Here is an 11147-nt window from a genome sequence, read left to right as displayed (position 1 = left end):
TACATGTCTTGTGACTTCTTACCATTTTATGTGCCCTACTATTCACCCACAACCCACAATAACACTGTGTGCCCCACTATACGCTCACAGAATAACATTGCGTACCCTACTATACATACTGTACATACACACACTACTGCTATGCACACAAAGCCCCCATCACAACACTGTGCCCTACTATTCACCCACAGCCCCCAAAATAACATTGTGTGCCTTACTATACATACACACTACTATACAGCAACAGCCCCCATCACAACACTGTGTGTCCTACTATACACACAACCCTTCAGAATAATACAAAGGGTTTGGGTTATGTAATAAAAGACAAGTGGGGGTCATTTATCAACACTGGGCAAATTTGCCCTGGGGTAGTAACCCATGGCAACCAATCAAATTGTTGCATATATTGTTTTACCTGCAGCTGGCTGAAAAAAAGCCAATCACTGGTTGCTATGGGTTACTGCCCATGGGCCCAGTTTTGATAAATGACCCCTACTATGTTTGTCTAGGAGCGGTAACCCATAGCAACCAATCAGCAGAAAGCATTTACTGGGTACCTGTTTAAAAGCAAACATCTCATTGGTTTCCATTGGTTACTGCTCCTGGGCAAACTTACTGCCTTGTATTACATATGTGGGTTTGTGCTCTACAATGTTTAGAATAACACATTCTGCCCTATTGTATACACTCTGCGCCCAGAGTAGCACTATGCTGTGCAAATATCTTTAGGGCCAGCAGCATAATATCTCCCAGAATTCATAGTCAGCTGGTGGCCAACAAAGGGCAACCCGGGAGTCTAGTCATAAACTGCATAGGTTAAGTCACCTGGGTACAAGGAAAAAGCTACCCAGCAGTGAGGCACAATAAGAAAGCATATATGTAGTTACTCATTTTATGCTGCCTGGTTGCTAGGGTAAGTTGCGAGTAGCAACCAGAAATTTAGACCAAGACTCAATGTACTTCCTGGTTTGAAAGTATCACTGATACCAACAAACAGTTACAATGTTATTATTACACTGTGGCAGATACACATATCCTGTTCCATAGAGCTTACAGTTTATATTTGAAAACTGAACCAGATAAGATTAAAGGGGAACTCCACCCAAAAAAATATTTGTTGCATAATAAAGAGCAGCCCAATTCTAAGCAACTTTCCAATATACATTCCTCAAAGATCATGTGTAAATGTAATGGCTACTGAGAGCAGCGTCTGGCTGTCCTCTGCACTGCTGTCTCTGACTCCTGAAACAATGTTGGAGAAGCCTGGAGGAAAAGGGACTTCTGCTACACGGTTTCAAGAGTCAGAACCAGAGAAGAGAAAGAAAGAGATAGATGCTGCATTCAACGGCAGTTACATATAAACAACCTGAAATGTAATGAATGTTACTGGGCAGGGGGTTGGGGGGCGCGGTGGGGACCCCTGTGGGGGTGCGGGTGACGTGGCCAGTGAGGCACCTTTGGGGGTGTGGCAGCCCCGGTTTGAATTTGGCCGCCGGGACATCGGCTCTAGTGGGCCCAGATCCGACCCTTACCTGCGCTCCCCCTGCCCGACCGCTCTTCCCCTGATGCGTTAAATTTACGCTCTCAGGGGAGGACGTCGGGTGGAGGGCCCTGCAAGGGGGGTTAGGGGGGCGGTGCGGGCACCTGCAGGGCCCCTGGGGTGGGAGCCCCGGTGGACCCTTCACCCCCCAGTCCAACCCTGCCTGCACCCCCCAATCCGACCCTGCCTGCACCCCCCAGTCCGACCCTGCCTGCACCCCCCAGTCCGACCCTGCCTGCACCCCCCAGTCTGACCCTGCCTGCACCCCCCAGTCCGATGCTGCCTGCACCCCCAAGTCTGACCCTGGCTGCACCCCCCAGTCCGACCCTGCTTGCACCCCCCCAGTCCGACCCTGCCTGCACCCCCCCAGTCCGACCCTGCCTGCAACCCCCAGTCCGACCCTGCCTGCACCCCCCAGTCCGACCCTGCTTGCACCCCCCAGTCTGACCCTGCCTGCACCCCCCAGTCTGACCCTGCCTGCACCCCCCAGTCTGACCCTGCCTGCACCCCCCAGTCCGACCCTGCTTGCACCCCCCAGTCTGACCCTTCCTGCACCCCCCAGTCTGACCCTGCCTGCACCCCCCAATCTGACCCTGCCTGCACCCCCCAGTCCGACCCTGCTTGCACCCCCCAGTCTGACCCTTCCTGCACCCCCCAGTCTGACCCTGCCTGCACCCCCCAATCTGACCCTGCCTGCACCCCCCAGTCTGACCCTGCACCTTCATTACATTATGATGGCGACAGTTTTCGGGCTAAGTTCCCCGTTGCTCAGTTAAATGGCACCTAGGAACTGTACCCAGTCTATTCTCCTGTATGGACAAGACCCCACTTATACTTCTTTCATTTTCACCACCTTTATTTGGCCTTTCAGGTCACTCGGGTTGGAATAAGAGTAAACCTGAACTTTCCCAGTAGTGTAACAGCTTGGCCATTTCCTAGGATATTCTGTATTTCTCTCCATCAGAGGGGCCCCCAAAGTATTCAGTAATGAGGTGCAATATGGGCCAATCCCCCTGATGGTTTGGGCTGTCACTTCCCACCTCTGTCTTCGCTCTCAGGCCCCTCAGGTAGAGCTTTTGTTATGGAGAATGTTCCTCCCAGTGGGGCTGAGGCCTAATTACTAACAATGAGAGTCATTAGCAAACCAATCAGCTTCTGATTCTCAGTGTCTGGGGAGCTGGGAGTTTGTGGATTCCCTGTCTGGTTTGGATACACACGGAGGCCTCAGCGCCTGGGTTATTGCTCCTCTCAATTACAAAACAGCTTCAGAAAACCAGTGTAAACATCAAAACTCTCATCGTCATAGATGTGGGCTTCGGGCAATGCACAATGGCTGTGGCCCCAAATTTGTGAAAGAAAATATCATAGATTATTAAATGACACCTGTATGTGACCTATAGTGACACCTAGTGGTGGCGAGCAACAGAACCTGTGACCCTGTGTAACTGCCAAACAGAACCTGAGGCTGCCAGCCCACATGGGGGGGCCAAATAGCCAATCACAGCCCTTATTGGGTACCCCAGGAACATTTTTCATGCTTGTGTTGCTCCCCAACTAATTGGAATATGGCTTACGGGTAAAGAAAAGGTTGGGGATCCCCAGTGTAGAGAGAAACAATAACAATAAAACTGTAGTCTCGCAAAGCAAACTTTTTTCGGCTGCTGGGGTCAGTGACCCCCCAATTTGAAAGCTGGAAAAGGAAGTCAAATCATTCAAAAACTCTAAAAAATAAAAATTGAAGACCAGCTGAAAAGTTGCTAAGGAGCAACTGAAGGAGAACCACCTCTCTAAGCCACATACTGGCTGGTACAGCCGTATAATATACTGTTATATCAATTATATTTGCACTGACAAGTTCAAAATCCACCTAGTGGCGAGGAATGGAACTACACCCAGTTCTCTCAGCACACAAGTAGCCTATATTCTTTATTTTTCTGTATATACAGATATAAATCCTTCCTACAGACATCTGAATAGTGATTTGATACAAAGGCACGTATGTCAAACATTCAGTGGTGGTGTTAGCTCTGCCCCAACTCACCTTCCTTATCCTCCCTAATCTTCTATGCAAAGCAATAGAATACAGTTATATAACCCTTCACATAACATTACACCAATGAGGATTAATCAATGGGTATATCTTAATCAGCAACATGGCCCTAATTTGCTAAACATGGCACATTGATTTCAGCAACCTGTTTAATGAGATGAGAGTGTCTCTGTAAGGCCCATTGTAGAGTGCCACTGCTTGGCAGAACAATAGGTGACGGGATTCACACCTACTCACAATACACTATAGATATACACCCCCCACTGTACTGCCCATAACAAGGGCCCATCCTGCCGCACCCACACTACTCACTGAGTGCCCCCCCCCACTGTGCAACATGACAGGGCCGAGTATCAATAAATACCCTCTCCACCACAATAGCTGCACTGCTCTGCACAATGTCACCCCCCAAATAAACCTTCTTGATGTAAATGATAATAGCCCCTCAATATAGCACATTTCTAGGGGTCCTTATGGGAGTATGTAGGGGGCAGAGAGGTGAGACACAAATTCCCATAGCTTTAAACAGAAGGCAAAGCAGCTCTGCTCTGCACTGTGCCAATTGGCTCTGATCTGTCAGATCTGTACCCGCATGGTATGTATGTATGTATGTATGTACAGTATATCTTTATTTATAAAGCACTTTATAAATAAAGATATACTGTACATACATACATGTACATACATACATACATACACTTATATACGCAGCGCTGTACAGTAGAATACATTAATACAATAAATTAAGAGTCAAAGACACAAGAGGATGGAATCCCCTGCCCCGTAGAGCTTACAATCTAGATGGGATGGTAACTTACAGACACAAATAGGCAAATATAAATGGGTGACTCTACAATATATGGTGGCTATAAGATGAGCAATCCCTGTTAAAATGAGACCAAGTGCCTGACCACGTTTTGGGCAGCTGAACAGGCACAGGGGAACTGGAGTCTGAGAGTTGTAGTACAACAATAGCAGGAGGCGGCAAGTCAGACAACCTCAATATAAATCTGGGGGTACAACGTCATGCCTACAACTGAGCCTTCAATATGGCAACTGAGACTCATGATCTGCAGGGAGCAGTGTGACTTTATTCACTTTATATTTGGATTTAGCTGCTGCACTGTGAGCCCCACAAAGAGCAGAATTTCCCCCGCTGGCACAGCAGTCCCTAAAGCTAAATATGGCTCCTATGGGCAGAACTGTCTCTGTGTTGCACTCTGGGACAGGGCCCATGTTCATAGATTAGGGCACAGCTGAGCTTAGTCGCACATGTATCATGGCGAGTGGGGGTCAGTATGTTAAATGGCTACTATGTCAGGTGGGCCCCAAATGTTACAGCTGTGCTGGGCCAATAGCAGTGGCAATAGTAAGATTGTGATATTCTGACAGCAGAACTGAGCACTGAGATGATTACCCCTGGGAAAGAACACACACTCCACCTAATGGAGGAGACTGGGAACTGCAGGACCTGTAAGTAGCAGGTAAATGCACATGGGGGGGGCAATCTACAGCCCCCCCAGGTACACAGTATTATGTTCAACTACAGCTTCCAACAACTCATGACAAGCTTTACCCGCAGGGGGCACCAGTCTGACATTTTGCAGTGACACTTAGTGTAGGGCAGAACAAAGCTCTCTCTTGCCCTCTCTCCTGCACTCTCCCCTGCTTCTTGGTTTCTCCCCCCAGCTAGGTCCATTACACAGATACAGCCAGGCCCGGACTGGCAATCTGTGGGCTCCGGCAAATGCCAGAGGGGCTGCTGTAAGATGCCACAGATACTCACTATTTATTGGGCTTATGGGGGGCTGTTTGGGCCTCTGTGTACTTGCAATGCCAGGGACTATTTTGTATTCCAGTCTGGACCTGGATACAGTTCTGCAAAGGGTTAAACTGAGGACAAGACGCTGACACTTTGGTAAAGGGATAAACTGGGGAAGGATGGGTGACAGTTTGGTGAAGAGTTAAAAAAGGAGAGTAGGGGTGCCCACCCAGCGAAGGGTTAAACTGGAGGGGGTTGCAAATTCAATGAAGGGTTAAATGGGGAGAGTGAGGACATTCTATTAAGGGAGAAGTTGGAGGGGTGATTGTTATGAACTAAGAGTGCGGTTATGAGATATCAGGCACATTACACCACCCCGGCCATTGCCCAGTGCAGATAGCAGATTTATCCTCACGATAACTATATGGGGTTTTGACTGCCCTCTGTCCCCTCATCTTACTGCTCTTACCCCCTTCCCTGCCCCTATGTGTCCTGTTCAGACACCCCCGTGCCCCCCTGTGGGCAGTATCCCCTATACTAATGCCCCTAGCGCTGCTACAGATACAGGCACCGAGGGCTAATGGCACACCAGCTATGGGCAAACTGGGGGATATGGTCACTCTGTATCATTACATAATGGGCCCATACAGTAACTCTCGGGGGGCTTTATTCATCCTGTTGGAGCCATGCACAACAGTTCTCCCCATCTGAGGCAAATTGGAGGGGTATCACAAGGGGGTTGCCATTAAGTTGGCACAGTCTAGTGTGGGGGCTGAGAATGTCTGGTCTGACTTTAGCTCAGTGCTCTTGGGCTGCTCTCTTTCCTTTGTTACCTGTTATATAGAATGGAGGGAGAGGCTCACATTGGTAGGGATGGGGAAAAGTTCTGATCCGATACAGCAAATGCAACTAAATTAATTCTTTAGCCCTGTTACTGGATCAGGTAACAATATTTGATGTACAAGGTCCCTCACCTTCTCAGCAATTGCACTCAGGTCCAAACTCTGTCCCCACGTAACCAGGGGAATGAGAGCAGCCCAGGAGTTGTGTTATCTCTGTATTACTATGCCTTTGGGCTATCTAGACCCATTAGAATTGTGTACTGAGCAGAGTCTATAGGGCATGGATACAGTTCTCTTGGGTCTGGCCAATCCTAGATACCCTATTCTTGTATGGAAGGGAACGTTCCTGACAAAGGGCCATGCCCTGACGTTGTATTGACTCAATAAATGCAGCGGATATCCTTGTATTGCATTGGCTGTTATGTGCCAGTCAATTCATTCACTTGCCCTATCCTAGATAGCCCAAGGCTTGATTGTACAGAGGTTACACATCTCTTGGGCTCAGGCCTGAACTGGCAGTTTGCGGAGGGGCCGTTGTAAGTTGCCATACACAGTCACTATTTATTGAATATGTCAGGGCCTATTTTGACCCCAGTCCAGACCTGCCTAGGCTGCTCTCTTTCCCCTGACCGGCACTGAGTTAGGACCTTCCTATAAGCTCTTACTGGGCCTTTACATCACATTATGGTCCCACTGAGCCACATTCAATGCTGAAAAAGCTCCCTCTGGTGGCTAAAGATGTGCAAAGCCATTTATTAACCAACCTGAGTCCTGTGTGCCACTGCCACATCTGGCCGACATTTAGCCCACAGGGCTAGTCTGCAGCAATGGTGCTTGAGGGAGAACTGGAGATCAGTTGGTAAGAGGGGAAATTAAGGGAAGACAGAGGGGGCACAGAAAAGAGAAAAAAAGAAATGGTAGGGCAGAATAGCGGGGTAACTGGGAGTGAGGAGACCCTAAAGGGAAGGACTTGGGGCACAAGAGAAAACAGAAAGGGGGCTGAAAGGGTAACTTAACCTGAAAATGTCATTCTAAGCCACTTTACAATTGGTGTTAGTTACATGTCGCAGTGCCATGTGTACTGTGTAATGAAGGGATATTGGAAGGAAGGACTGAGACGGGTGATGCACTGCCAACTCTTTTATTCAGGGTGGCCATAGGGGAGACCCTGGGGCACAGATCCCTCCAGTGGTACTGATGGGCTACGGCTTCATAGGCTGCAGCACTAACGAGTAATAACAACAGTGTATATAAACACTCCTTGCATGTATTGTACTGCGCTGCTTTATATGTTGGCACTATAACAGTACATGTTAATAATAATAATAATAATAATAATAATAATGATAGAGTTGGGTGGAGTTCCCCTTTAGGATGAGAGCTAAAAGTAAATGTGAGCAAAAGGGCAAAGGAGGGAAAGGAGAAAATTAGAAAGGGGCAATGGGATAACAGGGGGGTAAAAAGGGAGACAAGGAAAGAACAGGGAAAGACAAAGAGTGAAATGGAATTACTGGGGGGGGTTATTTAAAAAATAAATAAAATAAAGGGTTAATATAAAGTGCATGACATAGGCCTCAGTGTCACCAACACCACATGCCATCGTGCTCCCTGCAATCCCTGCAGCCCCACCAATGTCAGGCACCAAACAGCAGCCCCCTGTCCCCTCACCTGGCCCATTATGCCCCCCATCACAGGCGCTCAGTATCCCAAAAGTACCCATTCTGCCCCCTGTCCCCTCACCTGGCCTTTTGTGCCCCCCATCACAGGCGCTCAGTATCCCAAAAGTACCCATTCTGCCCCCTGTGCCCTGACCTGGCCCATTGTACCCCCCATCACAGGTGCTCAGTATCCCAAAAGTACCCATTCTGCCCCTGTGCCCTCCCCTGGCCAATAGTGCCCCCCCATCACAGGCGCTCAGTATCCCAAAAGTACCCATTCTGCCCCCTGTCCCCTCACCTGGCCCATTGTGCCCCCCATCACAGGCGCTCAGTATCCCAAAAGTACCCATTCTGCCCCTGTGCCCTCCCCTGGCCCATAGTGCCCCCCATCATAGGAGCTCAGTATCCCAAAAGTACCCATTCTGCCCTTTACCCTCACCTGGCCCATTGTGCCCCCCCATCACAGGTGCTCAGTATCCCAAAAGTACCCATTCTGCCCCTGTGCCCTCCCCTGGCCCATTGTGCCCCCTCATCATAGGCGCTCAGTCTCCCAAAAGTACCCATTCTGCCCCCTGGCCCATTGTGCCTCCATCACAGGCGCTCAGTACCCCAAAAGTACCCATTCTGCCCCCTGGCCCATTGTGCCCCCATCACAGGCGCTCAGTATCCCAAAAGTACCCATTCTGCCCCCTGGCCCATTGTGTCCCCATCACAGGTGCTCAGTACCCCAAAAGTACCCATTCTGCCCCCTGGCCCATTGTGCCCCCATCACAGGCGCTCAGTCTCCCAAAAGTACCCATTGTGCCCCCTGGCCCATTGTGCCCCCATCACAGGTGCTCAGTCACCCAAAGGTACCCATTCTGCCCCCTGGCCCATTGTGCCCCCATCACAAGTGCTCAGTCTCCCAAAAGTACCCATTCTGCCCCCTGGCCCATTGTGCCCCCATCACAGGTGCTCAGTCTCCCAAAGGTACCCATTCTGCCCCCTGGCCCATTGTGCCCCCATCACAAGTGCTCAGTCTCCCAAAAGTACCCATTCTGCCCCCTGGCCCATTGTGCCCCCATCACAGGCGCTCAGTATCCCAAAAGTACCCATTCTGCCCCCTGGCCCATTGGGCCCCCATCACAGGCGCTCAGTCTCCCAAAAGTACCCATTCTGCCCCCTGGCCCATTGTGCCCCCATCACAGGTGCTCAGTCACCCAAAGGTACCCATTCTGCCCCCTGGCCCATTGTGCCCCCATCACAAGTGCTCAGTCTCCCAAAAGTACCCATTCTGCCCCCTGGCCCATTGTGCCCCCATCACAGGTGCTCAGTCTCCCAAAAGTACCCATTCTGCCCCCTGGCCCATTGTGCCCCCATCACAGGCGCTCAGTATCCCAAAAGTACCCATTCTGCCCCCTGGCCCATTGTGCCCCCATCACAAGTGCTCAGTCTCCCAAAAGTACCCATTCTGCCCCCTGGCCCATTGTGCCCCCATCACAGGTGCTCAGTCTCCCAAAAGTACCCATTCTGCCCCCTGGCCCATTGTGCCCCCATCACAGGTGCTCAGTATCCCAAAAGTACCCATTCTGCTCCCTGGCCCATTGTGCCCCCATCACAGGTGCTCAGTCTCCCAAAAGTACCCATTCTGCCCCCTGGCCCATTGTGCCCCCCATCACAGGTGCTCAGTCTCCCAAAAGTACCCATTCTGCCCCCTGGCCCATTGTGCCCCCATCACAGGTGCTCAGTCTCCCAAAAGTACCCATTCTGCCCCCTGGCCCATTGTGCCCCCCATCACAGGTGCTCAGTCTCCCAAAAGTACCCATTCTGCAGAAATCAAATTGGGTAAATAAAAATATCTTGTTTGTGCAGAACTACTGGGCACCGTCTGGCAGCGCTACATTCTACTCACTCCGGGGACCATAATATGATAAATATGTATAGCACAAGGGGCACACACCATATACACCCCCCCCCCAAATATAAATTCAGCATCACAGTGTTTATACTTGTGGCCTTGGCCCCTGCACACACAGCACCCTCTGTGGGTTTATGTGCAACACCTTTAATAGAACCCCCAATGCAGAGGCAGAACTGGGCCTCAGTCACAAGCCCATTCATTGCCTGCAAGTAGCCAACATATACTTGAGTGCAGTACAGTAAATAAAGAATATTATATTATTATTAATATTATATATATTAAAGTTATATAAATAAAGCGAGTAGAGCAGGATTGTGCAGGGGAGTCGTTATTACACACAAGCTCGTTATCTAATCAAGGCAAGGCATCTCTAGCAGTGCAGAAGTAGGGGCTGATAGTGATATTGCTACAGGTTGGGCAGGAACACAGCGATAGAGAAATATCCCACCACAAACGATAAACAGAACAGATAATTCTCTGTACCTGGAAATGACCGTTGGGGCACCCCGGGAACCTCAGCAGGGGAAGGGGCACATTGGCTATGGAGGGGCACAAGCCACTGGTATATTAAGTAACGGCAGCGCTGGCAAAGGGAAGGGGCACATTGGCTACAGAGAGGCACAAGCCACTGGTATATTAAGTAACGGCAGCGCTGGCAAAGGGAAGGGGCAGGAGCCCCAGGCCAGGGGCAAACATAAGTAGGAACCAACACATTGGCAAATATTTGATGTATTTTTACACTCATTTTTCTCCCTCATAGACCAAGCAGATGTCAAACAGCTACCATGAATATATACATATGGAGCAATGTAATGTACCAAACATGCTAAGGGGGCGCTGGCCCCCCACAAGGTCTTAAGCCTTTGGGGTACATGGGATAGCAACTGCTAGGCAATTAAGGGTTAAAAACAGCCATCAAAGAGAGAAGAGCTAAACAAGGAGGTTTTCCCACCAGTGAATCTAGCCATATGATTGGTAGATAGTTACTGTGTGCACTGGGTAAGGGGCTGGGCAGAGTTTGGCAGAAAACGCAGTCATTGGCGTCAGTAAAGGATAAGTCATATAACTTATTGTTAAGTTTGTGACCAAGGAAGGTGGAACACATGGTTCTATAGGTGGCCTTAGTGACTGGGCTAGGTAAGGTTAAGCATTATACTAGGCTGAAAACTGGTTGTTAAATGTTTGTTTATACAGTTAGTAAAAAAAGTCAAGTGGTCGGTGGCCTTTCCCCAGCAAGGGGTTAACTGGATGGATGGTTTATGTGGGTAAGTCTGGTACAGTTATCTGACCCCATGAGCCCCACATATGGTCCTTTAGAGCAGCATTTTTGATAGGAAGAGTGGGAGGAGCAGGCATAGTAGGGCAAGATGGTGGCACTATGGGTAGATAGGG

Source organism: Xenopus tropicalis, chromosome 1 (assembly GCF_000004195.4).
Source record: "Xenopus tropicalis strain Nigerian chromosome 1, UCB_Xtro_10.0, whole genome shotgun sequence".
NCBI classification, from domain to species: Eukaryota; Metazoa; Chordata; class Amphibia; order Anura; family Pipidae; genus Xenopus; species Xenopus tropicalis.
This window is presented reverse-complemented; position numbering follows the sequence as displayed.